The 26,859-nt window shown below is 41.0% G+C and overlaps 1 protein-coding gene across 13 annotated transcripts in view; it reads right to left on the reverse strand.

Moving 5' to 3' along the window:
• The window catches only part of ZBTB38 (zinc finger and BTB domain containing 38), a 157,750-nt gene that overhangs the window by 78,887 nt on the left and 52,004 nt on the right, over positions 1 to 26,859 (reverse strand). For 2 of the 13 annotated variants that reach the window (XM_033212472.1, XM_033212465.1), the window contains exons 1-2: positions 18,717 to 18,822; positions 16,643 to 16,708 (exon numbers count right to left, since the gene is read on the reverse strand). The gene's annotated coding sequence lies outside the window, so the exon portion shown is untranslated. Of the gene's footprint in view, positions 1 to 267; positions 761 to 15,693; positions 16,580 to 16,642; positions 16,709 to 16,824; positions 17,157 to 17,522; positions 17,728 to 18,716; positions 18,823 to 26,859 lie in introns of those variants that run through there. The other 11 variants (XM_033212474.1, XM_033212467.1, XR_004437316.1 and 8 more) reach the window with 8 other exon arrangements.

The following is a 26,859-nucleotide window of genomic DNA, read 5'->3' on the forward strand; positions in this document are numbered from 1 at the left end:
TCTCCAGCCGAACCCACCCCGCCCCGCTCCGCTCCGCTCCGGACGCGGGCTCCGGAGTCCGGGCACCTGCGGGCGCTTCCTCCCCGCGGGCAGCTCGGCTCTGCTGCGTTTTCGGAGCTCAACCCTTGCGAGGGTTTCCCCAGCTCGGCTTCCCGGCTCCCTCCAGAAGCGAGGTGCAGTCGGGCTGGCGGTGCCCCGGGCCCCATGGCCGCAGGCCGCGCCTCGCCCCGCCCCCGGCCCCGCGAAGACCCTGCAAGGGGCACTTACGGGGCTCGGCTCCTCAGCCGCCGGCTCGTTTCCCCGGGGGTCCATGGTGCTTCCGGACCCGTGAGTCCAGCCGCGGCGCTGCACAGCACCGCCCAGAAAATGGACGCCGGCGGCTCGGCTCTGCTGGCCCGGCCCGCCCCCGGCGCGGGGCAGAGGACGCAGCCCGTCCGGGAGGAGGTCGGCCCGACCCGCAGCCCTGCGGGCCCGGGGCTGGGGGAACCGTGGCGCCAAGGATCAGGCCTCAGGAGGGCGGCGGCGGGACCCACGAGGGCTCCGCAAGGCCCCATGCCTGACCCAGGGGCCAGCCGGGGCCCCCCACCAAGTAGGCAGCGGCCTCAGCCTCCTCGGGGAGGACACAATTCAGAACCTGCCGAAGGTCAACGCAGTTAGAACTCTGGGCCACACAGCCTGGTGACTGTCAGAACAAGGCCCCGGGCCGCAGAAGTGTCCGTGAGCTCCTGTTCCAGACTCTGCACACAGGATTCGCAGGAAGTCCGGTGCTGTTTCAATTGCATCAAATGCTCAAGAATAAGGAGTCACCTGTGTTTTTCCATGGCCGTCAAGAGAGGCCTAGATTGATTTTTCCCAACGTGGCGTAGAAACTATTTCACGCAAAAGACCCAGTCCTCTTCTTTAAATGAAGGGCCCTGGCCGCTGGCATCTTTCTTCCAAGATCCAGGGACTGCTCATTGAAAAAGTATTCAGAGAGGGCCTGCCACAAGCTGGCCATGTGGAGCTAATGCACGAATAATGGACAGGTGTTTGTTTTTAAAAAATCGTCCATGTTCCCTTGTTTTGATAGTAGAGTCTTATTCTTAAATTTTCTTTTTAAAAAATTCAAGGGCACAGCTTAAAAAGATTAAAAAGCCAGTTCTTTGCATAACTTACGTTTTTAGCCAGGAATCTACAGTACGTGCAATTCTGCATCCCAGTTCCTGACCATGTTTTAAGAATGTGATCACTTGATGAATAGACTCCAATATTAAATATAAAGCCAACAATATATTTTAAATAATGAGGGAAAAATATATTGACTCCAAGTCAGATTAAAGAATCGTGTTATTTAAAAATAAAAGGAAGAGTTTTGAAGGCCAACAGTTTGGGCAACATGCATACACATGTATATTAGCATTTCCCAACCTCCTCAAAGCCAAGCACCCTTTATTCTTCCTCCATATGCCACATGTTCAGAAAGATCTACTCCACTAAATTGCATTTATTAAGTAATGATTCATCTTCCCACTTAAAACAAAAACAAAAACCTGCAATGTTTTTGTATATGCAATTGCCAATCAGAGCTTCCTCAAAACCTGAGCTAAGCTGTTGTTAATAGTGGATTCCAACCTAAAAAACTTGTGGTCTATTAATAATTGCATGTTTGTATGTTTCCACTGAAGCTTTTGGAAACTCTGAAAATTATTCAAAGACCTCCAAGAAAACTGAGACACATGGATTAGGAACCAGGGTTGGGAAGTGCTAGTATTCGGTATTGCTGTCTGTGTTTCCCCGTGACTGGAAGGTGGGAGGTGGTAAGGCAAGGCACAGTTCTACTTTGGATTCAGCCTGCCTGGGTTTAAAGCCCAGCTTTGTTGCTTACAAGGCCACTTTAGGCAAGTTAGCTATGGCTTCTTCATCTATAAAATGGGACTAATTTTAATATCAGTGCCTACCTTGTAGGACTTTTTAAGAATTAAATGAGATAATACATGTGAAGCATTTGCAAGAGTACCTGGTATTATGTAAGTGTGCTATGATTGTAGGCTGTTGTGGCTGCCGTTAGTACTGGAAGTATTCAGAGTTCTGAGTTCCTACCATCCAAGCAGTGAGAATCATAGCTACTGTGTGTAAAACAACCTTTACACCCTAGAAATTTTCCATGGGTAATCTGCCAGGGTCACATGGTGAGTGACATAAAGGGATTGAAACAGGTCTGACTCCACATCCACTTTTTTGTATTGTTAACATGTTCCAGGTGGTACCTTGATCAGACTCTGTCAACAGCTTGTTAAGGGTAAAACCGGCTCTGGGTTTCCTAAGAGGCTTAGCAAGTGAATGGGTCTTTACATCCACTTGGGAATTCACAAACAGTGGCATTTCTTTCTTATTAGCGCCAAATGTTTCTCCAGAACTGACTAGATTTCCCCAAATTGTTATTAATAACTAAAATATCACAGCAACAGTTTTAAACAACACAGTCTAAAAATTACATAACCCGTCCTTCAAAATTTTCCATCCTTCCTCATAACCAGTCACAGATTCTCTCTCTTAATCATTCTTCTGAGTATGGGGAACTATCTGGAAATTTCCGGAAAGGGCCCAAGTTGTCATAATTATTTTCTTTTCTGCAAAAGTTTATCATTTTCAAGACCACTAAACATGATGTGTTTCCTCTATCTTTATAATACTTCTCATTTCAATACATTTGCAAAAAAAAAAACCCCAAAAAAAAAAAACCCAAGACTTTCAAGATTATCTCCTCTCTCAAATTTCCACCAGTTCTTCACCATTCCCACAGTATGGTTCCTGATTCTTTTCCAGGGGCCTTTTCTAGAAGGTTTTCCTACCTCATTCATTTAATCTCCACACTGATTTTTGTTATCCTACAACTGCCTGCTTGCACTTTCTGACTAGGAGTCTTGGCCAATTTAACACTTACTAAATTCTTCTCTTTAATGTTTCAATATTATAATATATTAAAAGACTAAAGTATCTTTTTTAAACCAACTTGCTGTCTTTGTTTCTTACTATTGATTAGGAATCTGTTAACACATTCCAACTCTCATACTAGCAGCACTCTGTTAATTTAATTCATGGTTTTACTTTTTTTTCCTCTTTCCCTCAACCTGTGTTCTCACCAAACTCTATAACTCGGCCTCCCCCAGTTTGGCTGCTTATCACTTTCCCTTCAAGCACTTTAAGGAAGTCTCTTTCCAAATCATTTTTTCTCATCTCTACTATGTTCTTGAAAGGCCACTTGTTGTGTGTGATGTGTGTGTTTGGTAGGAAATCTACCAAAGCTCCTGAAGAGGCAATGTTTAGAATAGGGGTGTCAACTTCCCATGCCTGTGGGAGCCAGGCAGATAAATGTGTGAAACTGCTTATGGGAAGTGGCATGAACTTTGGCCTGCAGGAGAATTCAAGTCCCACCTAAATGGGGTTGGGAGGTGGGGAATGGGGATGGTGGCTCCCCAACCCTGGACCAATTGTTGCCAGGTGGCAGCACTTCCTAAGGGAGCCTGAATCAGGATTTTTACATAAAATCTATGAAATGTTGACTACTTAAAAAAAAAAGGAATATAAATCTGATCAAGTCTGTAGATGTAACTCCCAATTTACAGGAACTCTCTGAGATAGAGAAACACATAAAACAGCACCAAGGGAGGTAATCACCGATTTCAGATAGGAGGAAACTCTACAAACAGTTTCTTCAACAAAATTTTTACAGCAATAACAAGGAAAAAAAGAGGAGGGAAACGTATAAATTAAATAAAATTTAATCGTGTCAATTGCACTGTATGGACTTTATTTGGATTTGAGCCTTGAACAAATAAATTGGTTTTTTAAAAGATGACCTTTCATTTTTTGAATGCTATGATGTTCTGCTGTTATTAAAGAATGATTGTTCTTTGTTGGTGTGGTCTAGTACTGTGGTTATTTTTCTTTTTTAGTAATCCACATTTTAAAAGTAATCTACATTTGTAAAACTTTTTATTTCAAAATACTTCAAACTTATAGAAGTGTTGCAAGAACAGTGCAAAAAAAAAAAAAAAGATTCCTGTATACTCTTCACCCAGACCTTCTTGAACCATATGAAAGTTACAGACAACATTCTCTTTTACCCCCAAATATTTTAGTGTTTCTTTTCGGAGAGAAAACCCTTTTTCTTAGAATATTTAGCTTTTAGAGAATCATACTAAATCATACTAAAATATTTAGAGGCCGGGCGCGGTGGCTCAAGCCTGTAATCCCAGCACTTTGGGAGGCCGAGACGGGCGGATCACGAGGTCAGGAGATCGAGACCATCCTGGCTAACACGGTGAAACCCCGTCTCTACTAAAAAAAAAAAATACAAAAAACTAGCCGGGCGCGGTGGCGGGCGCCTGTAGTCCCAGCTACTCCGGAGGCTGAGGCAGGAGAATGGCGTGAACCCGGGAGGCGGAGCTTGCAGTGAGCTGAGATCCGGCCACTGCACTCCAGCCTGGGCGACAGAGCGAGACTCCGTCTCAAAAAAAAAAAAATAAAATAAAATAAAATAAAATATTTAGAAATTATACAATGTCTGAGATTTGCTTCAAAATAATACAGAAGGAGATTTACATGAAACAAGATTGGCTAGCAGTTGACAATTGTCAAAGAACTAACAAGGAGTTCATTAAACTAGCGTCTACTACATATGTTTAAAGATTTTCATAAAGTTTTAAAAGGTTATGTTAATAAAAGTATTTATTTAAAATGATATAAAATGCTTCTGCTAGGATGTTAAGTAGGCAAGCAGATACATAGTTTGTCTACAAATTACTATCTCAACTATTAAAAAATACACCATGCATAGATAAAAGGCTGAAGGGATCCATGCCAAAATGTTCAACACTCCAAATTACCTCATAGTAGGGATATACTAATTTTATAATTTGAAAAAAAAAGTAGTATCATTTTAAAACCAAGAAACAAAAATATTGGCAACTCATTCAACTAAAAACATTGTTAGAAGTGAAACAAACACACAGGTGGACTGAATCTGGCCAATAGGGCCCCAGTTTACAGGTTTCCAATTAGAAAATGGACCTGCAAAACCCATTAGGTCCCTCGGGCCACATCTGGCCTGATACCTGTTTTTGTGTAGCCTACAAGTTAAGAATAGTTTATACATTTTTTACTTACTGGGAAAAAAATCAAAAGGAGAATATAAACATAGCTCATTTTATTGCACTCCATTTTATTGGGTTTGTAGATACTGTGGTGTTTTTTTTTTTTACAGGTTGAAGGTTTCTGGCAACCCTGCTGCAAGCAGGTCTGACTGGTGCCACTTTCCTAATAGCATGTGCTCACTTTGTGTCTCAGTGTCACATTTTAGTAATTCTCACAATATTTCAAACTTTTCCATTATCATTATATGTGTTACAGTGATCTGTGATCAGTGATCTTTGATGTTACTATTGTAATTGCTTTGGGGTGCCATGAACCATGTCCATATAAGATGGTGAACTTTATTTTTATTTTATTTATTTTTTATTTTTTATTTATTTATTTATTTTTGAGACGGAGTCTCGCTCTGTTGCCCAGGCTGCAGCGCAGTGGCCGGATCTCAGCTCACTGCAAGCTCCGCCTCCCGGTTTTACACCATTCTCCTGCCTCAGCCTCCCAAGTAGCTGGGACTACAGGCGCCCACCACCTCGCCCGGCTAGTTTTTTGTATTTTTTTTTAGTAGAGACGGGGTTTCACCGTGTTAGCCAGGATGGTCTCGATCTCCTGACCTCGTGATCCGCCCGTCTCGGCCTCCCAAAGTGCTGGGATTACAGGCTTGAGCCACCGCGCCCGGCCCGGTGAACTTTATTGATAAATGTTTATGTTCTGACTGTTCCACTGATGGGCCATTCCCTACCTCTCTTCCTCTCCTTGGGCCTCCATATTTCCTCATCTACAAAAATACTGAAATTAGGCCAATTAACCCTACAATGGCCTCTAAATGTCCAAGTGAAAGGAAGAATTGCGCATTTCTCACTTTAAATCAAAAGCCAGAAACAATTAAACTTCATGAGGTAGGGATGTTGAAAGTCAAGACAGGCCAAAAGCTAGCCCTCTTGTGCTAAGCATTTAGCCAAGTTGTAAGGAAAAGTTCTTGAAGGAAATTAAAAGTGATACTCCAGTGAACACGGAAATGATAAGAAAGGCTTATTGCTGATATGGAGAAAATTTGAGTGGTCAGGATAGAGGATCAAATGAGCGACAACATTCCCTTTAGCCTAAGCCTAATCCAGAGTGAGGCCCTAACTCTCCTCAATTCTAGGAAGGCTAAGAGAGGTAAGGAAGCTGCAGAAGAAAAATCTGAAGCAAGCAGAAGTTGGTTCATGAAGTTTAAAAAAGAAACTGTCTCCATAACATAAAAGTGCAAAGTGAAGTAAGTGCTGATGTGGAAGCTACAGCAAGTTATCCAGAAGATCTAGCTAAGACAATTGATGAAGGTGGCTACATTAAACAACAGATTTCCAATGTAGACAAAATAGCCTTCCACTGGAAGAAGATGTCACCTAGGACTTTCATAAATAGAGAGGAGAAATCAGTGCCTGGCTTCAAAACTTCAAAGGACAGGCTGACCCTCTTGTTAGGGGCTAATGCAGCTGGTGACTTTAAGTTGAAGCCAGTGCTCATTGACCATTATGAAAATCTTAGGGCCTTTAAGAATGATGCTAAATCTACTCTGCCTGTACTCTATTAATGGAACAACAATGACTAGATGACAGCAGATCTAGTTTAGTGAATATTTTAAGCCCACTGTTGAGACCTACTACTCAGAAAAAAGATTTCTTTCGAAATATTACTGCTCATTGACAATATACCTGGTCATCCAAGAACTGAGATGGACATATACAAGGAAATGAATGTTGTTTTCATGCCTGCTAACACAACATCCATTCTGTAGTCCTGATCAAAGAATAATTTTGACTTTCAAGTCTTATTAAAAATATATTTCATAAGGCTATAGCTGCAATAGACAGTGATTGCTCTGATGGATCTGGGCAAAGCAAATTGAAAACCTTTGGGAAAGGATTCACCATTCTAGATGCCATTAAGAACATTCATGATTAATGGAAGGAGCTCAAAATATCAACATTACCAGGAGTTTGGAAGAAGTTGGTTCCAACCCTCATGGATGACTTTGAGAGATTCAAGACTTCAGTGGAGGAAGTAACTGCAGATGTGGTGGAAATAGCAAGAGAACTAGAAGTGGAGCCTAAAGATGGGACTGAATTTCTGCAATCTTATTACAAGACTTGATCAGATGAGGAGTTGCTTCTTATGGATGAGCAAAGAAAGTGGTTTCTTGAGGTGGAATCTATTCCAGGTGAAGACACTGAACTTTGTTGAAATGACAACAAAGGAGATATATAATACTACATAAATTTAGTTGATGAAGCAAGGACAAAGTTTGAGAAGACTGACTCTGCTTTTGAAAGAAATTTCTACTGTGGGTCAAATGCTATCAAACAGTGCCACATACTAAAGAGAAATATTTTGTGAGAGTCAATAAATGTAGCACACTTCACTGTTGTTTTATTTTAAGAAATTGCCACCCCAACCTTCAGCAACACAACACTGTTTAGTCAGCAGCCTTCAACATCCAGGCAAGACCCTCCAACTGCAGAAAGATTATGACTTGCTGAAGGCTCAGATATTGGTAGCAAATTTTAGCAACAAACTATTTTTAAACTAAGGCATAAACATTTTTGTAGACATATGGTATTACACACTTAAAAGTCTACAGTATAATGCAAACACAACTTTTACATGTACCGGGAAACTAAAAAGTTTGTGCACCTTGCTTTATTGCAACATTTGCTTTATTGAAGTAACCTGGAACTGAACCTGTGATATCTGAGGTATGCCTGTATTTCATGATGTGAAAATTATATGAAATGCAGATTTCAGAGTTTATAAGTGAAGTTTTGAGACACAGTCACATTCATTCATTTCTGTATCTATGAATGATAGTATATCTATCATTATTACTATACTTAATATTACATATTGTTGTACTTAGAATTTCATCAATACAAAATTTATGAAAATTTGCTTTATCAATTGTTATACAAATACCTATGAATTATCTTCAGTTTTGCCTTGACCCACTGTTAAATTAAATGTATAGGAGGCCATTGATTTAGACTGGCTCCTGCACTAAGCCCCAAGAGACCAAACCAAAATGGAGTCACTCACGCTAAAGTTCCACATCACCAAACTGAAATGAAGTTGTTTATCTGACTTGAGAAATTAGGAGAGAGATAATAGGCCAGTTTTAGTCAGAATAATAAAGAAGTCCCCTCTGCTTTAATCTTTATAAGGAAAACTACCTGCAGTAACCTGATGTTAACCAATCTGCTTTTTACCTAAGTTACCTTATAAAAACCAACTGTTCTGCCATGCCCAACAGAGTACCTTCCTATTTCTTATAGATAACATGTTGCCTGATTCACGAATTGCTAATAAAAACCAAGTAGATCTTTAAACTCAATTTATTGAAAATTTGTTTTTTTCACGCCATAAAGCCTAAAGTATTTGTTGTCTGATTCTTTACAGAGAAAGTTTGTCAGCCCCTGGTTTAGAACTGGGCTTTCCCTGTGACCTCAAGGCAGCTTTAGTAGAAAGAGCACTGGTCTAGGAGTCACGCATGGTTTCATTCCACAACTTAACTCCCCAAGAGACCTTGAGAGGTCCCATCTTCTCTGGGTCACGGTTACCTCAAAGATAGAGTAAAAAGAGTAAAATCAACAAGGCAACTGAAACTTGTAGTTCAGATTCCCATAAGAGCTTAGCAGGAAGTACAGGGATGACGCAGTGCTAAATGCTGGTATGCCAGCCAGGTATGGTCTCCTGGAGACCAAGTGATTTAAACAATCAGAATATCCTTTGAGGATGGCTCCACAGGCCCTCAGACCTGGGGCTGGATAGGCTGGTAAAGGAAGGAAAAGGAAGGCCCTGGGGGTTCCCAAAGCAAAGTAGCATGTCTGCAGTGGGCAACCTGACTTTGGGGAAAATAATTTCCAAAATCTGCAGTGTACAGCAGGTATTTTGGGCAGGTCGTCGGTCTGTGCTTCGTAGAAGACCAAAAGCACCTGATCACACAACATGAATAAAAAGTCTGCTTATTTCATTTAATGTTTAATTCAGATCTAGTACAGGGACAGGGAGGAGGGTGGTAGGGGGTGGTGGGGAGTTGCGGTAAGGGGGCCCTCTGGCGTCCTCAGCATGTAGAATAGGAGACTTGGGATAGAAATGGAAAGTTCAGGCTGGGCGCAGTGGCTCATGCCTGTAATCCCAGCACTTTGGGAGGCCGAAGCATGCAGATCACGAGGTCAAGAGATGGAGATCATCCTGGCCAACACAGTGAAACCCCGTCTTTACTAAAAAAAATACAAAAATTAGCTGGGCGTGGTGGTGCTTGCCTATAGTCCCAGCTACTCAGGAGGCTGAGGCAGGAGAGTCGCTTGAACCCAGGAGGTGGAGGTTGCAGTGAGCCGAGATTGCGTCACTGCACTCAAGCCTGGGCGACAAAGCGAGACTCCATTTCAAAAAAGAAGAAAGAAAAAAAATGGAAAGTTCATATGACCCTGCAATAAATCACATTTAAGGACATCAATCTCTAAGCGCTTCACAATAGGCAACATGGGGCAATTAAGTAGCAAGGCCAACATTATGAGTGAAGCCAGAGAGTACATCATAGCACCCACTCTGTATGCAGTAGGCCTGCAACCTGCATTTAGGGTCTCTCCTGAGCCTTCTTTTTCTAGTTGCAACCCCTTCCCACTTTCTTCCTGGTACCTTGCTCCCCCAGCTCCATGGCGCAGCAGAGCGGCATCTCCTTTTGTCCCCCAGCTGCCTCCTGACTGCTTCCTTTGTTCCCTCTTTCTTACCTTCTGCATCCTCACCCTGCCCCGTGCTGCCCTCACTATCTACAGCCAGCTCCCCATTTTGCTTCCCAGATGATCACCATATTCTCTTCAGCATTGTTTCCCCAGTACCCTGAATACTTCAGAGAATCTTTCTATGGTGTAGTTCCTTCCTTTCCCTGTTCCAGGTTCCTCTCTTCCCTTCCTCAGTTCAAGAAACAAGAGAAAAGGAAAAATAAATAAATAAATTAAAAAAAAAAATGACAAGGGCACTGCCCTTCTGGGATTTAACCACACTCTCAGCTGGTGGCTTTTGTTTTCTGGCTTCACTGGCTTGTAAGGCCCTCGAGGCAGGGACTCTACGTCATGCTCAGCGCTGGGGAAGGTCGGCAGGATTGTTAGGCCTTAATTAGAGCAAGGCCTCAGACAGGGTGGGAGATTTTAGCAAGCAAAAGGAAAAGAAATTTCAAAATATCCATTTGGCAGCAATGACCACAGAGTAAGGAAGAGGATTGTTTTATTGTAGAAAGCATGTAATAAAAGCCTCCACTGCCTTTCATGAGCACAGAAAGAATATTTACGCTGGAATTTTTCAAACCAAACAGCACCAGAAAACAAACTCCCTCCACAGGCCAAATAGAGAGAGTGTAGACACAAGTGCTAGTCCTGAACCCTGAGCAGGAATTGCTGCAGAAGCAAGGAGGACATTAAGGGGGAAAAAATGCAAAATGAGTTATGAGATCAAAAGAGCAATTTTCTGGTCAATGAGACATTTAGGCTAAGGCAGTGGCATGCTGGGATCACCTAACAAAGACAATTGATTTTGCAACGGGTCTCTGATTTACCTGCTGTCCAGAAAACCTTCTGCAGAACAGCCGGCATGGAGACCCCCCACTGTCAGCCAGGGAAGGTAAAAAAGCAAAAGCATCTTGCCTGCATCACAAATTCAAATTTTTGCATTCGAGGGCTTCTCAACTTAACATCTGCTCATGAATGCAAAAGTGGCAGCCGTTATTGAGGTCACCTGGCAATGCAGGCAGACCAGCTTGGAGAAGGGCAGCCAGACATACGGTGGCTTATTAGGAGCCAAGACATCTCGGGAAGGTGGTGAGGTCAAGACACAAAGTCCGAGTGAAGAACTGTCCTTGTCATCAGCTGAAATGCCCCAAACTGAGTGATGGCCTCCAGCGAACAGCATAAAAGGCCATTAAGAGAACAGCACGCCATTTATTTCTTCCTGGAACAGGGAGGATACACAATTGTGCTTGTCCATACAATGCTCTACCCTTGTGTGGGAACCTGGACTGCAGTTTCATAGGGGACCATGTCGTATTTCATTCTGCTTGGCTTACAGCAGTGTCTGGCACATAGCAGATGCTCAACAAATGCTCAAAGAAGTAAACTGAATTGTTGCAGTCCCCTTCCCCACTAATAGGCAGAGAGCCCCTTTACCACCAGTCCCCTTCCCCCACTCTACTACAAAGGAACTGAACAAGCTTGTTTTCATGTAGTGGAATGTTTCAGGACCTCTCAAAACCAAATGAAGTATAACATGCCAGCCAGGCCACCTCTACTGTGATAAGCAAAGTCTGCTAAGTAATGAATCAATCTTAGAAGGTGCTTCTGAAATGTTTAGAAGCCTCAAAATAGCCTTATAGTTTCTAACTCGCATAGCAAACTTCTCCCTTTGTTCCCTGACCTTTGTCAACAGACTAACCTGAAAAGCATGAAAGAGTTCTGGTTCTTAAGTAGAATTTTTAAAAGAATGACTTGCTCTAATAGAGAAAAAAAAAACCTCACTAGTTCTTTAGAAAGCCACCAACAGGCAAAGATGTGTGCAGAGGTGAAGCATTTTAGCAAAACCTGAAAAAAACTTCACTCTGGTGGGAGGCATTTTAGGACTAAGACAATCTACTGGCCAGATGAGATGAGACAGACCCTTCCACCATTTTGCCTTTGAAAAAAATTCAATGACTATCTCAATGTTTTGCCATTGGTTTAAATTCTGGAATTCTTATGAAAAATAAAGCAAGAGGCTTCTCAGAAATTTCTCTACTCTGAGAGGTCTTTCTTCTGTGGATTTCTTGGGTTGACACTGAATCTGTGCCAGAATTTCATCACCACCTAGCACTGCAACATACTGTACCTTCTGAAGCAGTTTCAGGGTCATGATTGGGTCAAAGGCAATGACCCCATGAGTACCAGACTCTGAGAGTTGGACTGGCTAATACCAGTCACAGGGACCTGGGCCATCCTCTTACTGTAGGGGAAGCTTACCTAAATAAGCCTCAGCCCTTGAAGCTGTCAGACCTGGCTCTGCGACAGCAACATTTACACAAAGAAAGGAAAGTTTGAAGGCTGAGCATGAGCGCTCCTCTGCCTGGTAATGCCCCACGTCAGATCTTCACCTGACTAGATTCTTCTCAGCACACAGATCTCCACTTAAATGCCACATCCTCAGAACATTCTGATCAACCATTCTAAAGTGGCTCTCCTCCCTAGAACCACATAACCCTCACTTTTTATATTTTTAATTAAAATTTTTTTTTTTAGAGAAAAAGTCTTTCTTTTTTGCCCAGGCTGGAGTGCAGTAGTATGATTCTAGCTCACTGCAACCTCGAACTCCTGGGCTCAAGTAATACTCCTACCTCAGCCTCTTGAATAGCTAAGACTACAGGTACACACCAGCCACTATGTCCAGTTAATTTTAAAAAATTTTTGTGGAGATGGGGTCTTGCTATGTTGCCCAGGCTGGTCTCAAACTCCTGGTCTCAAGCAATCCTTCTGTCTTGGCTTCCCAAAGTGTTGGGGTTACAGGCATGAGCCACCGTGCCTGGACTACTTTCATTTAAAAATTTTTAATTTTCCTCTGTGCACTCGCCGCCTTTATTTACATCTATATTTTTGCTTATTCCTCTCCCCACAAGCATCCTCCCGGCCTCTGGAATATGCCTGGCATATAATAGATGCTTAATAAATGTGTGGACTGTTTATTTACCAAGAGAGCTGTTAAGAACAGCATTTCCCCTAGAAAGGAGCTATTAGAATGAACCACATGGTACCAGGAACTCAGACTTAGCATGACTTAGTACTAAAGAGAAAGTGCTAGATCTCTTTCTAGATTCTTCTCACATAACAGTGAAGAGGCTCTAAGTCATAGTCTGATTACCAGTCCATCTCTGGGGGATCCATGGAAATGGATGAGGTAGATCAATACCACTCTAGTATTATGGCAAGAGATGCAATCTTGGTATTACAGGATTATAAATATTATAGTATTTTATATTATAAATCATTCCAACAGAAAACCACATATTTGCCCATTTTGTTTTGGTGAGAACAGTGCAACTGTTTGCACAGTCTTCCTGTCGCACCTGCTCTGGCCTACCCAGTAAAAATACTGGAGCCAAAAAGTGTAAATGGGTTCAGGATAGCTTTTCAAACAATGAGATGGGGTAAATGCCATCCTCTACAGTCATCAAGAAGCATTTTCAGCTACTCTTGGAAATTCAATAATAATTGTAAATGGGTAAGTTTAGGAAAGCTTGGTGCCTTATCAAGATTGCTGTGAAATATGAAGGCAAAGTATTCAGGTGAGACACAACGAAGTAATATATAGTAATTATTATTCTATTCACTGATTTATTTATTAGAATGACGATGATACGATACACTTCCCAACAATCTTATTTGGCTTTCTAGATCCTTGAATTGGGTTTAAAATTCTTTTAGGCAAGACTAAGAGCAACATAAGTGAATAATGCCACAAAAAAACCCCATTAAGTATGAAAATCTACAAGATGACGCAACCATGCTTGAGTTACAAACAAAAGAATCGACATTCTACAAAGAAGAAATACACTGCTAAATCTATCATGCATTCATTTTAATCGTAAAACAATTGCATTGCATCCATCTAATCTTGTAATTAAGATTCAAATAGGTGCAAAATGATTGCTTTGTACTGGCCTATCAAAACAGAAGACATTGTAGTTATAAGCTTTCTGACTAGCAGTAGTGTTTTAATTATAAATGCCTGGCTCATTATTTGCTCAAGAGTGAATGACAATTAGCTTGATCCTATTGCAACTGTTAATGCTGTTGGTATGAAAAAAATGGGCAATATTGAATCAGGTTTCTGATATTTCCCTTCAGTTTACAATCTTCTGATTGATACTATATTCAAAATATACTTAGTCATTTAAAGTCACAGACAAGAAGGAAAATGGCTCCCAACAGCCAAAAAAAGAAAAAAAAAAAGGTGTTGCAGGAAGGGTATTTCATGGCAAGCCTGGAGAACAAAATCAGTATGAGATGAATCACGTTCTGAAATAATTGAACCAGAGAAAGACTCCAAGCAAAATATTTTAGTTGGCCACAAAACAACATGACAACAACCACCACCACCCTTCAGCCCATTAGAGAGGTTCAATTCTACGATAGTGCTATGGAATAGAATATTAGATCAACTGCTAGAATAAAGCAACCATTTACACAGATGGTTTTGAATCTCAATGTTCTTCACATCGAAGCAAACCTCGGGGAGGTTTCAGGTTTAGCACCATCTTCCTAACACATCACAGAGATATTTCCACAAAGGTTCAGGGTGCACTTGTCATTGGAGGCGTAGGCTTGGATTTGGGTCCTTTTCTACCGAGAGCACTGAGGTTACCAATGGAGGGATCAGGGAAGGCAAGAGCACAAGCATTTTCTGATTCTCAGAATTTCTGAAATACCTTTTGTTTCAGTGGCGCTGGTGAACTTGTGATAATGAAACTACACCTCTGTACACAAACCTTGACCTGCATTCTGGAACATATGGCAAAGAAAACCTTAATTTTGAAAGTACTGAGCACAAAGGAGGGAGAGAAAAGCTGTCACTGTGCAAGCTTTCTCTATATGTTTAGAAACATGGCTTAATTTTTAAGGCTTGAAGACCTCATTTAAAACCATCTGAAACCAGTTCAGATTCTATATGAGAGGAAAAAGAACTGTAAATTTTTCATTAAACATTTGTTTCCTTTTTAAAGACATTCTTTTGCATATCTGTTATTGCATGTTGAAATACGATTTGGTCACCAAGGAAACAGGTTCTGGCCCAGTGTTAAATTTGAAACTAAAATATATTTGAGAAGTTAAGCTCAAAAGAAAGAGCTCATGAAATTATTTTGAAAAGTGCCAGAACCACAGCTATATGGTCTGCAATGAACCATTCTAGGGGCTCGGTTTCATTTAGTGAAGCTCTATTTCTGTTAAGAGGGCCATCTATATTTAATATTTCCCTCTTTGAAAATTGTAACTCCTCATCTTCCCAAATTATATACATAATATAATATATTCTTGTATATTACCTAAAATTAATTTTGGAAGCATATTAGTTTTTATTTTCATCTTTCATATAACACGTTTAAAGACCGCTTCTTAAAATTTAAATATTTTTAATGTTTCTTATTAAGCTTGTTTACGCTCTTTGAAATCATCTCCAGAAACCCATTTATTTTTAGTTTCAAGCTGAAATGGAGCTGAATCATCACTCTTTTCAAAAAATTCTTTTGTTGTCTAATGGCACCACACCTATCATATACATGATTTTTTAAAAAAATAATCTCCCTTTTATGGCAGAATCATTTAGTAAGTTTGTAAAAGCTATACATTTATATACTATCTGAATAGCAGAGGCTATCCAATTAAAAACCCTCCCCCAAAAGATTACAACTGTCTTATTTAATTTTTGGTTTTTTAAAAGTCACATTCTAATGCATCTAATGTTCTTGCTGCATGGCTAAAAAAAAACTATAAAAACATGCAAATTTCAACCTACCTGTATGCATCACTTAATGCAGTGCTAGCATGACAAGACACTCAGCCATTTTTATGTAAAGCGATGGAGACCAACTGATTTCTCTGTCTTCTTGCTCACAAGTTTTAGATGCAATTGTCACATACACACAAAAATCATACGCAGAACAGCTTGAATGAACTGTGATCACAGAACTGAATTTATCAACAGGAAAACAGGATTGAAAAAAGAAGTTTCTCATCCAAGGTTTCTCTGAGACTGCAACCAAGGAGGTGGTGTGTTGAATTTTTTTCCCCTTCCTCCTCTGAGAGTTCAAAGCCCGGAGCTGACCACTGCAAAGGCCACTGTCACATTTGCTGAAAATCAAACCACTGATACCAGCATTGAAAATACAAATTTGAGAACCCAAGTTGCTTGCACATGATGGAGTGCATAAGAGTTAAAAATAGAATCCACCTTGCCTCCTACCTGCATAATAAACATGTAAGTTTCAAGTGTTTAATTTGATATTCACATTAATTAACAATACAACATACATTATTTAAAAGACAGCAAATGCACGAAGAAAGGAGAGACACCATCTGGTAGCAGAGTTTTGTTGTTGTTGTTTTTGTTTTTAGGGTTTGTGGGGGGTTTTGGTTTTGTTAAAAAAAAAAGGTAAAATCATATTTTGAATGTGATGAAAAGCAAACATCCAGAAGCAAATGAATCGGAAATGAAAGGTGATGCTGAAATATCTAAGGCTGTAATGAGGCAAAAACAAGTCTTCGCTACCAGATGATATGGCATACAGAGCATTTACATACTCACATCTGAAATACTAGGCAACGTGTAATGAATTCTAGACACAGCATGCACACACAGCACAAGCACGACTAATCCTGCCTGCCATCTTAGGCTCGCAGAAGCAAGATACGTACTGCATGCAGCACACGAGCACTGGGGAAGGAGGAGGCAAGGGACAGCTCACCTTAAATGCAGTATCTGATTAATGTTGTAAGTGACATTGCATATCAGCCTCAGAGTCTTGGTTCAACTGGGTAGGAGGGAACAAAGAAAAATGTCATCAACTGGTGATGCAAGATGAGCCCAATCACTAAACACTGTTTAGCAAACTCCAAATTCTGCAACCAGACAGAAGGCATTTCATACACTTAAGCAGAGCTGCTCCACAATGAATGTGTCCTTCTGCTTCTGAGAATCAAACAATCCTTTTGCTAAGGAAGAAAATAAGCTGGAAAGAACACTCTTATATTCTCTTCTTGAAGAAAGCTTTCAATACAGTATGTATCTGGTCCGGGATGCATTTTATAGATTGTTAATTTTATAGAATTGCTAAGAAAAAACCAAAACTGTTAAGCTCTTGCAAAGTAAAGAATAATTTTGATAAAGGGTATAGCATTTCTAGATTATTTTTCAAAACCCTAAATGGTGCCGGCAGGCTTGTAGAAGAATGCATGATCAGCTGTCTGTATCCGTGCTATAACCTTTAACCACGAACAGTGTAAATGTATCCTGCTAAATGGATCTGCAGTACAGAGCGGCAGATACCGCCTCAGAATTTTATTAAAATATGAATGGATTTTTTAAAACTTGGAAGCAGAATAAAATCAGAACAGAAAAATAAACTGATGCTGAATTCCTCTGGCTGTATAGCTGACCATCATGAACGATAAAAGCTATCCTTAGGATACTGACCTAAATAATACGAAGACTTACAGCAGCATACTGTATGCGTTCAGAACATAGAAAATGCAAAATGATTTTTCTTCTCCCTCCCCCTCCAAAAGCTAAATTTTAAAGTAACAAGCCATTAATAGGAATACCAAAAGGCTATAGATAGTACATACTGTAAGAGAAGAAATCGTATTGTGCTGAGATGCAATGTTTCTTTGTTTTACTTTGAGGCTTTTAGCTACGCTTGCATGATGACATTGACATCAGGAGGTCAGTGCTGACGCCGGGTTGATATCCGTTTTATGAGTGAAATGTTTTCTGAAAATTAAATCTCATCTACTCAAACACCAAATTTCATGTCGTCTTCAATACCACCTCCCTACCCCCACTGCTCAAGATTGATGGGATCTAGTTTGGCGGTATATAATAAATTGGAATCACCTTCTGCAGATACGCCACTACGTAATGGTGAGGAATTAATTTTTTAAATAAAAATCTTTCAAGAATTCTTATGCACCCCCTTTCATTCCTTCCTATCAACACACACACACACACATACACACACACACACACACACACACACACACTCGAAGCTCGAATTGCAATGAAATGTTTAACATGTGGAACAAAAACTGTTGAAAGAGCTGCTTATTCAGGATTTTAAAGAAATGCCTAATAAGCGAATACGGTTTTGCTACAAAACCAGTGTCACCAGGTCCCCAAAGAGGAAAACAACATAGCTTGCTAGCAAAATTTCCTCCAGATCCTGCCGGCAGGTAAAAAAACAAAAAAGCATTTTATTTGCCATGCTGTATAAAACAAGAAGTCTTTTATTTTTAAGGAAATAGAACAGATTCTTTTCCACTCTATTTCTTTAGCTACAAAGAAACCATACCCACCCCCACCCTTAGATCCTGGACATAAGCCAACATTTTAATAAAATGCTGAGACTGATTTTGAATATATAATATTTATAGTTTTCTTCTTCTTCTCTCTCCAAAAGTCTTTAATTGCCTATTGCATCACTGAATATGCTGTTGTTAATTTTAACATGTGCAAAAATGAGTTGATATTTTCTGGGGTTGCTAGTTTTCCAGCACCTCAATCTTCTGTAAGGACTGGCTGAAAATAATCAGGTTAGCAACACATTGAAGTTCCCCAGAATTTTTTTAAAAGAGAAAATATGTTCAAACACCTCAGCTGAGGTACTAGGTTTCACAACTGGATCTTTTGTTTCTAGCTCTCATTCTATCTCCTGCCCCAGAGCATAAGTGATTTTTAGCTTAGTGTGTGGAATGTACCCTACCTTCCTATATCCTATACACTTTAAAGTCTCTGAGTTGAGTTCTCCAGATGGTTGGTCATACCTGAACCATAGCGAGAGTCCTCTTCTCTTTGGAGTACATCTCTCTCTCACAACTACTCCAGAAATAAATGTGGCTCTAACGAAAACAGTAGCTCCTGGTCTCATACCAATAGTGGAACCATCTTCCCCACCCCCACATCACTGCTCTATGAGCTCTGGTTAGCGTTGACAGCGTCAGAAAATTAGAATGGAGTGTCCTTAGGCCAATTCCTCCTTTACCATGGGGGTCGAGAATTAGAGAGATGATCACGGTGAGTTATAAGGCACCAATTCAATATACGGTCATCTATGAAGCAGAGTCCTTAGAGTGGGGTGGGAGGAGGTTGACGCAAACACCTAGGCATTGAATGCTCTTCATGTCTGTTGAGACATTCCCCGTTAATGACGTTTGAAAGCTAGACATTCACTTAAAAATACTCGCAAATTATTATCATGTAGGCTAAATATACACGTTATGGAATCAACTCTGACCACATAGAACTAAGTCGTCTGCCTCCTCTATCGGGAATAATAAATGACAGTGACAACGGCAGTAATCCATATTAGGCTCCCAGGAGATGAGTAAATAGTATCCTATTCCCTTTACAGGGAAAGGTGGTGAATGTGGTCAGGTCCCTTACTGGTACTTGTAAGCCAGATGCCAGGACAGTTTCTAAACCCCCTATGGAGTTCTCTGTCCACCCTCAGCCTAAAAGCCACGTATTGGTTTATTTTGTGATGTTCCAAGACACTCAATCAGTAAATGTGGTACGTTTACCAGACCTGCTCGGGTTAAACAAATATGAACTATAGTTGAAAATATTCAAAGCAATGAGCTTGTTTAGGCAGACATTATCAACTAGTAAATCCTGTTTTATACTTTCAGAAAACCACGATCATGCCTGAATTACTTAAGCTTTGTCATGATTACTAGTGGCAAGGGTATGCATTCACTTATGATTTTAAAAAATTGCGTGCTTCTTATCAGCCTCCTCAGGGCATGTGCACAAACATTAATTTAAAAGGCAAATCCCTTTTCCACAGTGAACATTTTAGCCTGTTTCTGCCACTTTGACGAGTCAAACACGAGGAACCCGAAATAATCTGGCAGGCACAGGCTGGAGAAGGACAGAGCTAGAAGTGAAGGGTGAGCCTTTCACTTTGATTAACGTGCTTACTTGCTCGCGGTCTCGTTGTTCCGCAGGCTGAGCTAATTTTCTTTGCAGTCCTGTGGGTTAAATTGCATGGCTAATGCAATGTACATAATTCAAGTATGAACAAAGCTTGACTTTCTATGTTTAAAAAAAAACATAAAGTCAGGGCACTGAGTCCCAGAGGAATACTTGGTTTATAAACATTTGGATCAGTTTGCATGTTCCTTTATGCTGTTCACCACATTAAACATTACAGCTGGGTTTTTTTTACACCTAATAGAGATAGTCAACATTTGTGGGTACATTGTTGTCAGGTTAGGCTATTCTAATTGAAATAAAAAAATAAAAGTGTTTACCAATTACACTTTTGCTTAAATTCTTAGCATTTAAAAAGTTTAAGTTTTTTAATGAGGTTGGTTATTAAATCTGTCTATAGTGTATTTAGTCCTGGAAACAACATGGTGACTTAATTTACTAATGACCAAAAATGCCTTTGGATTTTTGAGAAAGTTCAATGCTACTTTGAATATCTACATCTTGCCTAGAGAGCTGGGCAGGAACTTCTGCCTTCCGCATTGATCAGAGCTAAAATGTCTATACTAGCTACCCTTATGGAGAACCTACTACATACTCAATATTTTAGCTAAATGTCCAATGTTTATTTCATTCTAACCCAATAATTCTGCAAGCCGAGTATCATCAATTTTAGGTGAGGAACTAATAGAGATTACACACAGTAAATAGCAGACTTAGGGTTCAAACCTAAGTTTGATTGATTGCAAAGTCTATGTCTTTCCACCAATCCTAAGAGGATAAAACTTCCTCCTACGTCCACACTCCATCCCTGATGTCGGTAATCTTCTTATTGTGCAGACACCTGGTAGAGGACCCTATCTCCCTGGAGCCCGGGCTACCTCTGTTTATATGAATCAGCCTCTACCCTCCAGGCCCTAGGAATTGTGGGAACCTAGGATGCCACCAGCTGGAGACAGGCTGGGTCCAGCAGGTGGCAAAGACACAATGAAAGAGAAGGAATCAGCTGGACCGTGTTGGAAAGTTAAATGTACAAAGCAGAGTAAATATTTTAGTGGGAGATTTGCCATAATTCAAAAAATATTTTATGAGGTAAAACAAATGAAAATAAATGACATAAATATATTTCAGATGGAATGTTTATTTTTAATAAATACATTTTCAAATGGAAATGTATTTATTAAAAACCTAGTGGAGTCTAGTTTTTTCCCTCTCACAGGTGACCAAACAGGCTGAGAGAGATCCAGTGATTTGCCCAAGATCACACACTTCATGAGTTTATTAGTAATGCAGCCTTTCACTATATTAAAAATTATAGCTAGTTTCCTTTTACACCCAATGTATTCAGCATTTGTGAATAAATTTTTTATCAGGTTGTTAGACTGTTCGGCTCTAAATGATCAGTTAAAGAAAAATCAATGTAACAATCAGACTAGCCTGTTCTCTTTTGTTTGTTTGGTTTTGGGTTTTCTTGAGACAGTCTTGCTATGTTGCCCAGGTGGGACTTGAACTCTCAGTCGATTCTCCTGCCTCAGCCTCCTGAGTAGCTAGGATTATAGGCTCATAACACTGTGTCCAGCTGAAACTAACCTACTTTCAACTCACAAATAGTATTCTTCTCCTGAACAGATAACCTAAGTAGCTATTACGATTTTTTTCCAACATGTTTTTAAATGGACTTTTAAAAAGTCTAATTTTGAAGAGGTTTTCCTCAACCAAACTTACTGTTTTATTTTATCATTAAAATGATTTAAACACTAAAACCATTTTAATGATCCTGTTTGTTAACATCTGTTCATTTTGCCTCTGTCTCGGGTCCCTTCCAGTTCTGAAAGTTTGTGATTCTAAAAAAATCAAGCCCAGCTTGTTTTCTAGGTCAAGTAGGCCAAAAACTGGACTCCAACTCTCCTGCCTTCTGGTGTACGTGGCCAGCTGACTATCCTGTTTAATTTGCAGTAATTGTATATGCCAACAAGATGGCTCTCAAAGGGGGCTCTCTAATCCACCAGCTCCACCCGACCTGGGAATAGGAGAGGAAGACTATCTTGCTCAATGCTCATAGGCAGTAGAATGAAGGGTTGGGTGAATGACATGCTTGAGGATTCTGAACTCCAGGAAACATTCTCCAGTTCTTAGACAAGAGTGTCCTCACGTCCATCCATTAGCATCTGCATAGGATGTGAGAAAGGAGTTCACACCTGTTGGCAAGGATTGAGCAGCAAACCTTGTGGACCAAACTGGGGTTACCCTCCAGGAAAGAGCTGGAAGGAAAAGGGAACTGTAAACCATGTGTTTTTTAATAAAGGCAAAGTGGCAAATGACATAGGCTGTAAGGCAGACTGTGGCGGACAACATCTCAACCCATCCTAACCCCACTCAAATCCTCCTGTGGGAGCATCCTCAACAGGTGTCACCACCATTATGGAAATCACTACCTCAGCTTTAGCAACAGAATAGTTGCTGCTTTCATTTCTCAGTGCATTTGAAACATGGCATGAATAACGACCTTGAGTGCCCATTCCTACTACCCAATCACATGTTCATTTTCTGCCATGACTGCTTGTCACGCACCAGATGGAGAGCAAGTGAAACAACAGGGCCTTCTAGATTCTGAATTGGTAAAACACATTCAGCAAGGAAGTAGAGTTTCATATTTTCGGAGAGACTGGCAACTAGGCTGAAAAGGGAAGGTGGAGACACAAATGAAGGTAAAAAAGTAAGAATTCTTACAGATCCATACAAATCCACCTCATGTGAGAGCATAATTTTCTCTTTGTATCTTTCATCACACCCTGGGCAACAAATATTTCAAAACTTAAACCTGGGAATAAATTTACTTGCTTGCTCTTCTCTCAGACAAATGATGTTGCAGCTCAGAAAGGGCCACAACAATGCACCTCTTCTCAGTCAGAGCAGCTTAACAAGCCTCAGTGAGTCTTCAACTCCTTTCAACTAAAGAGAAAAGCACAATACATTTTGGTTGTATTGAATTATCTACCTAGGCCCATGTCTCTGGCTTGCTTCCTGCAAGATCTTTGTATCTTCCAAGGCACTAGAGCATTTCCTAACACAATGGAGAGGCTCACTGAGGATGTTGTGGACTCACCAACACCAAACTCCGGAGTCCTTTCTCTACCACTACAGTGGGATCCTCAGCTTTGTATCATGAAGCCACTTCCTAAAGTTCAAGTACTTGCTTCAGGAGTTAAGGAATGGGCTTGGGGGCTGAAAATCTTTCAAGTACTTAATCACTTGTTTACCAAGGGCAGCCACAAGTTGTCTGGCAAGCAGACCACAGTGCTTTGTGTAAACCTGTCTCTCCTAGAACAGGGAAAGAGGAGACAGGAATAAGAGTGGCCTGATAACACTGCCACAGCCTCCAAAGAATACCTCCACATTTTCTCAGGCCCTCAGTGGCACAGCATGTTTCACAGAATTAAAGGACAAGGAAGACTCTTTAGAAAATTTCTTTAAGGGAGAAGAAAATTAGGTTCAAAGAGAGTGTCATATTTATATAGAGGCCTCAGCAATGAGCATAGAAGCCATATTCCTTAATTTCTAGCATTCTGCTCTTTGTAATTCAACACACTGGCTCAATTAAAAAAAATTCTAAGCTGTCAGATACTTAAAAATAGTTATAGGTTAATTGAATTAATGACTAGATGACAGAATGGAGGGTTTATGACATGTTTTCCAATTCCTCTCAGATGAAAATATCATACTACATTTGTTCAACTAAAAACAAAATTCAACTAAATATAATTTTAAGCAAAATAGTCAATGTTGGCCAAAATATCACCTGGAACTTCTCAAGTTCACTTAAGACTTGTCAGAGAACCAGACTTGATTGCTATATTAAGTCAATTGACTAAGTTTAGCCTGCTGAAGTAGCCTTTATCCTCTTTGGTTTGCAAAGAAAAATCTCATGATTTAGCATGAACGGCTAAAAATAAGCTGCAGGTTTCATTTTCCGTTGTTCAGTACGGTTTTGAAACTAAAAGGTGCAAAACTACGAGATTCACCAACGACTATGGAAAGTCAACGATTAAAATTGTCACTTTTCTAGCATACGATCTGGGTTGCCAACTCAGCCAGGCCCGAGAAATGCGCACTGCTGTCCCTCTCATCATGGTCTCTTGAGATGAGTCCCTCTAATAACTAAGGCACAGTTGGAAGCTGGGGGCTGAGGCCAGTCCTGGGGTAGCAGTGGCTTGTGAGTGCTTTGTCACATCTGGGCAGGATGCCGCATAGACTTCAGCCCATATGCTCAGCCTCCATCTTAGGTGATGCTGGGGACTCCTCTGCAGAACCTGGGAGTAAATACAGCTCGAGTTTCATTAAGATAGGACTCCGAAGGTGGTGAGTGCAGCGAGTCCCTCTTGACCTAAATGCCCATGGCCTTGTGCAATTCCATACTGCCAACCCAGGCAGCTCACAGTAAATTTAGTTTCAAAACTGTCTTTCCAGGGCCAAGTCTGGCAAAAAGGTGTTTGACAGAGACATAAACGCTTCAAAGAGAAGGCAGCCATCTCACTCTGTAGCATTCAGCTGTGGCACAAGGCCTGGAGACAGCAATGCTGTTAAAAGAAAGCCCTCGGCTGAATGAGATTGAAAGGGGGCAAAGAAGGGTTAATCTCTTTCCATTAAAGGAGGGCCCATTTAGTGAAGGTGAAGAGTATAATCTGTATGAAGAGCAGAGCAAAGAGCCATTCCAGAAAAGAAATTACAGCATAGGGGCGAGAAGGATGATTTGTCCTCGATTTTCACCGTGAGACCATTTCTTAGATCTGAATCTACCTAGCTTTGAAGTTATGGTCTCAGAGAGGGGCAAATGGGGCACATTCACATTCTGTGCTGGCATACTTGAGCTTTGATTCCATCTGAAATGGGCTATCAGTCTCTGAGAAGCAGAGGGTGTGGCCAAAGCCAGCAGGACATCGTAGACTTCAAACCACAGGTTAGAAGGCAGCAAAATAAACAGCAGGAGTTGCTCATAAAGGAGAAGCCAGGGGATAAATCTCCCTCCTCAGGGTGGGAAAACCCCATTTTAAACATAGTTTTAAAAACTTTTTAAAAGTGTTAACACCTTTTTTTGTGAAATAGCATAAGACGTACAACAAGTTATACAGTGTCTGCTTTCTCCACCTTCCCCCAGTGATGTCTTACATAGCTGTAGTACTTGGTCTAAACCAAGAAACAGACTCTGGTATAGTTCAAATAAACACAGATACAGTTTTATATGATTTTTGCCAGTTTTTACATGCACTCTGTGAGTGTGTGTACCTGTATGTCTACAGTCCTATGCAACGCATCACACGTGCAGGCTGGAGTAATGACCATCACCATCAGAACGGAGAATAGTCAGCACCACAGTTCCCTGTGCTCCTGCTCTAATCATCACACCCATCCTCTAACCTAACTCCTGACAATCACTGATCTGTTCTCTATCACTGTGGTTTTTGTTTGTTTTTTGTTTTGGCTTTTTTCGCTTGTTGAGACAGGGTCTTGCTCTGTCACCCAGGTTGGGGTGCAATGGCACCATCATGGCTCACTGCAGCCTCAAACTCCTGTACTCAAGCAATCCTCCCATTTTAGCCTCTCAAGTAGCTGAGACCACAGGTGCACACCACCATATCCAGCTAGTTTTTAAAATTTTTGCAGAGATGGGGTCTCCCTGTGTTGCCCTGGCTGCTCTCAAACTCCTGGGCACTCCTGCCTCGGCCTCCCAAAGTGCTGGGATTACAAGCATAAGCCACCGTGCCTGGCCTATCACTATAATTTTGTTAGTCCAAGAATGTTCTCTAAATGGAATCATGTAGCATATAACTCTTTGAGATTGGCTTTCAGCATAATGCCCTTGTAATCCATTTGAATTGTATGTAAAGAGCATGTGCATGTTTATTGCTGACTAGTATTTCAAGGTGTGGATGTACCAGCGTGTTACCCACTAACTTGCTGAAAAACATCTGGCTTTTTTCCAGTTTTTAGGTATTACAAATAAAGCTGCTATAAATGTTCATGTAAAGTTAATTGCGTGACCATAAGTTTTCATTTCTCTTGTGTAAATACCCATGAGTAGGTTTGCTGGATCATGTGGTAAGTGTATGTTTAACTTTTATAAGAAACTGCCAAACTGTTTCCTAGAGTGGCTGTACCATTTTACATTCCTACAGGCAATGTAGGAGAGATCCAGTGTCCCCACATGTTTGCCAGCATTTGGTAACCTCAGTATTTTTTATTTTAGCCATCTACTAGATGTGTAGGGGCTCCTTTTGATGGGCCACAGTCAAGAAGGCAGTTAAACTCTGTGGCCTTCCAAGCTTAGCTGGGGTGACCTCAGATGTCTCTCATTGCTCCAGTTTTCCTGGTAGCTGTCTACACAGCAGTTTGGGCTGTCTGGCACTTACATGATGGAAAAATGGGGTGGTCTCTCTGGATGAGGGGGTGAGTCTTCGGATTTGCTCAGTTGCTCTTGACTGCAGTGGTGGGACATTACTATCTGGGGATGCTGAGACTCTTTGAGGCAGTGCCTCTTGGACCAGCAGGAAGACTTGATACCAGTGGCACATGCTCCCATGGGGTGGGGCAGGTGAAATGACAGCTGTGGGGCAGGAACGGAGTTTGCCTGGGCCAGGGTCTTCCTGTAGCTTTGGACAGAGGCTGTGTGAATACTTTAAATTTCTCAGGTTAGATCGTTATTAGCATAGTGTGAGAGGAAGCGGGACATGGAATCAATGTAGAGAGGCAAGGGTGGGACCACCAGTGGCACTTGTCAAATCTTGGGACCCACTGAACTTTGTACTCTGTGACCACCCAAGACTCTCCAGCAGCATGTGGACACGTTGTCTGGATGCCATGGAACTCCTATTTTTGTCTCCTGTGGGTGAGATTTGGAAGCACTGCTGTCACCATCACATGGGCTTTCCTGGCCCAGGGGTTCAGGTCTCGTGAGCAATTAGAATGTCATCTGAGTATCAG

Source organism: Trachypithecus francoisi, unplaced genomic scaffold, assembly GCF_009764315.1.
Source record: "Trachypithecus francoisi isolate TF-2019V2 unplaced genomic scaffold, Tfra_2.0 Lachesis_group0, whole genome shotgun sequence".
Lineage (NCBI taxonomy): Eukaryota > Metazoa > Chordata > Mammalia > Primates > Cercopithecidae > Trachypithecus > Trachypithecus francoisi.